We start from the raw sequence: 6,781 nt of genomic DNA, 5'->3' as shown, positions 1-6,781 counted from the left end.
TTTAAAACCCTATATAAATATTAGTTATCAATAAACAATTTTGAGTGATAGGAAAGTCATTACATAATTATACAACACATTCCAATTTCAGATGGCTCTAGTTGTAAGATATATATATATATATATATATATGTGTGTGTGTATGTGTCTGTGCATATATATATATATGTATATGTATACAAATATGTATGTGTAGAAAGAGAGGCAGAGACAGAGAAAGAGAGAGGCCTTGCTATAGCTCCTACTTATGGTCTTACTTCTCCCCTCCAATCTCATGCTGAATATATGTAAACCCTCTTCCCTGTGACAGCCTTTCAAACATTTGAAAACATCAATCATATTTCCTCTGAGTCTTCTCTTTTTCCATCTAGTCATTCCCAGTTCCTTCAACCTCTCCTGCTAAAGTATGAGTGAATATAAATGTATAAACTATGCCTGCACTATAGATGACATTTCTGACAATGGAATAATCTGCCTTGTAAGGGACAGATAGCCCTTCCTAGGTCAATAAAAACTTTCAATCACCAGAAGTTGGATGATTATAATAATTAATAATTGCTTACTGAATGAATGAATATTATAAATGTATTTCTGCACTGTGAGGGAAGTCTGATTAGATCATCGCCAAAGTCCATTCTAACTCCAAGACCCTAAAAATAAACCCCAGTTTCAAAAGTTATTCAGTCTTCCTACAATTCTTGGTTTGGACTGACACACAAAAGGGGACTGGAGAGCAGTATTCCCTATAGAATACTAATTGCTGTCAATCTGACCAACACCATTTCAGTGGTTTCAGGTATATGATCTATAGCTACCTGGGCTTATAATTGCTTTAGAGAGAAGTAGACCTAGGATAGAGAAGTCAGAAAGACCTGAGTTAAATTCCTGCCCAATACAACCAGTTGTGTTAAATGATATTGGCAAGTTATTTAAACTCTCAGTGTCCCAGGCATATAAGAAAGACCAGAGTTTTAGGTAGGTTGCCAATTTGTATCAGTGGAGGCAATTTTCAGACCTGGATTTCCCTATGATCTAATGAATTCAAAGGTTCTGACCAAAAAAAACCCCATTGCTAGAACTCCCCTAGCTAGAGAAATATTCCTGTTCTATTATTAGTCAACTTCAAAAACTTTAGAATCCAGCACTTTCACTTTGTATTGCTTACTTTTTACTATAGATCTAGAGAGAAGCCTCCACCAAAGTCCAATGTCTCATTGTCACACATTGTGTACCTTGAGTTCTAAAAAGCTTACTGATTTCAAGGCCATCCTCTATCCATTAGAGCTCTTGCTCTAAACAAGGTCTGCCACACTGAAAAGACTACAAATGGGCCACTTGTTATTCACCTGAGGACAGGCAAAATAGAGAAAGGTTCATTACACAGTTAGCTACCCAGTGATCAACTTTGTTCACTGCAACTCAAAAAGACCTTATGTTAAGGGATTGAAAGGCTTTGATATTTGTTGATGGAGGAATTACACACACCTATGAAATCGTATGTGCTTGAATACTGAAGTAAGAAGGGCGAAAGGATTGCTAAATGAGCTTGCAGATAAGAAAGCTGGGGGAGATTGCAAAGGAACTAGATAACAAAGTAGAATTTTTTTTAAAAAATCTAGATAGACTAGAACATTGGTCTGGAAGATGAAATTTAATAGGGACAAATGCAAAGTCTTTCACTTGAGTTCACAAAATCAATTTCATAAGAATTATGTAAAATGTAGCTACTAAATAATTCAGTTTGCAGTATAGTATACAGCAAGCATACTACAAAGTTTGATATGAGTCAGTAGTATAATATGGAAAATAAAAAGGCTAGATTAAGAGAGTCATAGCTTCCAGAAATAAGTCCATGTGTTTGCAACCCTTCTGTGATGATATTTGAAGAACTGTGTTTACTTCTGGGCACTGAATTTTATGAAAGGCATTGATGAGCTGGAGAGTATCCAGAATAGGGCAATCAGAATATTGAAAGGTCTCTAGTTCATGCCTTGAGGAATGGTTAAAGATTAACCAAGAAAAGGGAAGATGGGAGATACATAACAGCTCTCACTAGTACATAAATTTTTATGTAATATCAGACAATAAAGCTAGGAGTAATAAGTGAGTTTAAAGAGATGAATTTAAATTTGATGTCAGGAAAGCTCCTTAACAGTTAGAATTATTGAAAAGTGGAATAGTTTGTCTTGGAAAGTAATGAGCTCTACCTTACTGGATATCTTCAAACAAGAGTTGAATAACTACTTGTGAATTGTTATGGGGATCAAAGTGGAGTTTTTCAAGTACAGGTTCTATCAGATGACCTCTGAGTTACCTTTTAATTCTGAAATTCTGTGATTATCCAGAAGCCTGGAGAAATTTGCAGGATGTCTGATTTTATTTGTTGTTTTGTCTTACGTTAAAGTAAATTAACATCTTGGCTCCTTTCATATTCTTCCTTTTTAGCATTATTAGATATATAAGGCCCAATAGCTTTCTTTTAACAGGAAAGTACCTCTCCTTTGTTTGATCTGCATTAAACAAAAGAGAGATTAAAAAAAAAAATACTGCACAGTGTAGATTTTCCAAGAATAGATTTGATACGTTGCCACAAGGAGGTACTGAAATGTTTACTTGATGATCTTGTCTTTCAGACCAACTTGGAAGTAGTCTTTTTTAAATAGAAAATTTCTTGAACTTGTTAGAAATTATTGGTTATGATCCCAGAGCCACATTATCTGCATTACCTTGGATAAATCATTTAGTCTTTCAATGTCTCAGTGTACTAATTGGCAAATTATCCAGAGTACATACCTTTAAATATTGTGAGGAAAATAGAAAAGGAAGTACTTTGAAAAATAAAATATAAGCTCTATGAAAATGTAAGATATTGTTGTATTCTTATTGTGGGTAATTTTATTTATATCTATAATAGAGGGGGCAACTAGGTGGTGCAGTGGAGAGAGCTCCAGCCCTGGATTCAGGAGGACCTGAGCTCAAGTCCGGCCTCAGACACATAACACTTACTAGCTGTGTGACCCTGGGTAAGTCACTTGACCCCATTGCCTAGCCAAAAATAAATAAATAAAAAAAAATTTTAAATAAATATATCTATAATAGAAAATAATATTGTTGTCCAAATATATATTTTGTGAGTATAAAGAACACTGGTACCTAATTATTCTTCTAATATTCCAGTGGGTAAAAGGGTCTGTTGTCATATTATAGAAAAAGGCCATTGAGATGGCCAAGTTCCTGTTCACTTTTTCCTACCTTAGAAATGGGATATATCAATAGTAATTTACCTTCCTGAGTGTCAAAGTTAGATAGGTATTTTCTGCTTCTGAAGAAATACAGAGATAGTACTTACCAATACAAAAGAGATAATGAACATTTGATGATAAAAAATGCCATCTTTATTCTCATAGTCTTCAACACATACCTCAAAATTAATTCTTCAGGTGATGAGACTTCACATGTGCAGGGCTAGAAGTTTCCTGGGGAATGTTGGCTTGCCTTGTAGCTATGAAATGTTAACTTGTTTTGTCTATGTGGAATTGATATCTATCCCAGATCATATACTTACTAGCTTAGTGGTGACAGGGAAGATATTTCTTTCTCAATTTCATTTTCTTTACCTTTGAAATGGGAATAGTAATACTTAAATTACTTTACACGATCACAGGGAGGATCAAATTTTTAATTTATGTAAACTTTTTTGTAAACCTTAAAGTGCCATATAAATGTCAGATTTATCAATATTGTTGTAGTTCTTTTACATAGTAACTCCCTTGAAAAAAAATTTTAAAGAATACCACCATGGAAGTATGTTTTTTAATGGCACAATTATTGTGTGATAATAATGGTAGCCACAACAATAGTAATAGCAATTAGGGCCCACAACTTTTTTCAATTTCTTTTAACTTCAGAATTGAAATTGTTCAACCCAAGAGGATAAAAGAAAGGAAATTACTATTGTGAATACTCAAGCTCTACCTTTTTTTCTACTCTTTTATGACATTGATTTATTTTCCTGTGAGAAAACTTGATTCTCATTCACTTAGAAAAGACATTGGGTGAAGGGATAAAGCTAGTGGATATATAATGAAAGTAATCTTTAAGCAGTTCAATGCAAAACAAATATCAAGTGTTATGTCTGATTAAAGAAGTAAAAAACATAGAGTGCTAAGAGTAACAGGACCAGTAGAGAAAAAGATAGCTGAGGAAAAGACATGGAGGAAAAGAAGAATTTGTCTTAGTAATGTCAAAGTAATGTCCTTATTAAAGAGTGAAAAGAAGTATTTCCTAGGGAAGGCCTGCTTTAAGTAGTTTAACATGGAACACCATACTCTTCTGAAGAATGGCAAACTCTGAGGAGATCTGTAAATAATAACGAATTTGAAAGTAGAAAAAGGGTGGGGGGGGAGACAAGGAAGAGAAAAAGAAAAGAACTAAAGGGAAAGATATTCTTTAATAGTAATATGATTTGAAATTAAAATTTAAAACATCTGTTTTCTATGGAAATCAAAGTGTATTAGCTCATAATAAAGGAACATTTTGGTCTGAATCTTTGTTCACAAGAAAGAAATGAAAGGACTCTGAGTGACAAAGATCTTCTTCTCTAGAACAATAAAGTCTTCTCTGCCTTAAAAAAAAAAAAGCCATGGAGGTCCTTGATACACCAGTAGCAGTTTTATTGCTTTTTTTTTTCCAAAAGGGGGGGTCTTTTTTCTGTAAATCTTTTGAGAGATTTTAAAGTACATTGTGGGGGAGCCAAAATTGCCTGTCTGTTGTATAAGCTTTTACTATTTAAAAAATGGAATAAAAAAGAGCTTCTTTTGCTAAAATAGCATATCATAAGTAAGTTGTGTTGGGGAGCAGGAATAGTGCCCTTCAGAATAGATTTCTAAAAATATGAAATCATTTCTCATCATATAAAAAATAAAAATCTAGAACCAGAATGCTGGTGATCTCCAACTTTTTTTTTTTTTTCTCACCCCAGGCAAGGAATTAGTCTTTGAGTAATAATTCCTAGTAGAGTATTTCCTTTCAGTAAGAGCAGCTTTTATACTGTATTTTTCTGGGAATAATATGATTTATATTGATTAACTTCTGGGAACAAAAACCCATTACAGTAAAGTTCTTTAGATTCTAGGGAGAAAATGCTTATCATAATGTTTACTTTCTGAGAAAAGTATTGTCCCCCTTTAGATATATAAAAATTCTAAGATGCTCAAACCTTGCCATCACTTTTCTACATCTGTTTATATTCAACTCTTTTTTACATCAATCCAGTAACATGATTCTTTCCTAGCATGTATTTACAAATACTATAATTTCTATGGATTCCCAGTTCTCCCTTCATATTTCATATGGTTGGTGAGGAAGTGACACCAGGGCAGTCATCCACCAAACATATTTTTTTTCATGTGCATAATAGCATAACCTGGAAATGTGATATAACTATAATCAATGTGGAAGATGCAGGATAAAATTGTGTATATCCTAACTTCAAGGTATGTGGCTACTTATTTTCTCAGTGATTTTAAATGAATCATTTAGTCAACTCACCACACTTTGGTAGCTGTGTGAAGAATGGATTGGAATGAGGTAAGACTTCAAGTAGGATGGTCAATTGGTAGGCAATTGTGATGGTCCATGTGAGAGGCAATTAGGGATGAACTAGGTGGTGCTTTTGTGAGTGGAAAACAGGACAGATATGAGAGACATTGTAGGTGTAGAAATTATAGTAATTAGCAACTTATCAGAAATGTGGACTGAACAAGAGTGAGGCGACAGTGTTAAAACCAAGATATTGTGCACCTAGCTAACTAGAAGAATGGTGGTGTCTTCAACAGAAATAGGAAAATTCTGAAGAAGGATAGTTTTGGAAGGAAAGATAATGGGTTTTCTGTACATATTCAGTTTCAGATGTCTACAGGACATTCAGTTTGAAAAGTCTCATAGCTGATCAGTGATGTAGATCTACTGGATTACCAACCAGCATCTCTGATTTTGAGAATCAGAAAAGACCTTCCATAGGAGGTAGCATATGAGCTGAAACTTGAAGGAAGCTAGGGATTCTAAAAGGTAGAGTTGAGAAAAGAATATTATAGACACTGGGGCATAATCTCTGCAAAGGCATGGAGATAAGAGATAGAATGCTGAATTCAGAAAGGAGCAATTAGATCAATTTGGCTAAAACATAAAATGTGTGAAGAGTAGTAACATAAAATAAACCAGAAAAGATAAGCCAGAACCAGTTGATGAAGGATTTTGAATGCCAATATGGAGAGTTTGAATTTTATCTTTTAGACAATAGGAAGCCACTGAAGTTCATAGATAAGCAAGTGACAATGGATAGAAATGTGTTTTAGGAGTATTATTTTCAGCAACAATGTTGGGATATATTGGACAGACAAGGTACTGGAAGCCAAGAATTCAATTAAGATGGCTGCTTTTGCAATAGTCCAGGCAAGAAGTGATGGGGGCTTGAACTAGGGTGGTGACCATGTGAACCACAAGAACTGGATGCAAGATATGTTGTAAAGCAGCATAAACAACACCAGAAAACTAATTGAATTGATGTTGTTTGGTAGAAAGTTGAAATAAGCAAAGATCAGTCTGTGGTTATGAAGATAGGTAAAATAGAAGCACAGTGGTATGCTTAATGGAAATGTGGAAGCTTGAATGAATGTATTTAAGGGAAAACATGATGAATTCTATTTGGATATGATGAGCTTGGGATGTCTATAATATTTAAGTGAGATAGAGATGTCCAGTAGGTAGTTGGTGATACAAT

The sequence above is a fragment of the Vombatus ursinus genome, unplaced genomic scaffold (assembly GCF_900497805.2).
Source record: "Vombatus ursinus unplaced genomic scaffold, bare-nosed wombat genome assembly UNPS02014942.1, whole genome shotgun sequence".
Classification (NCBI taxonomy): domain Eukaryota; kingdom Metazoa; phylum Chordata; class Mammalia; order Diprotodontia; family Vombatidae; genus Vombatus; species Vombatus ursinus.
The sequence above is the reverse complement of the archived record's forward strand: the minus strand, read 5'-3'. Positions refer to the sequence as shown.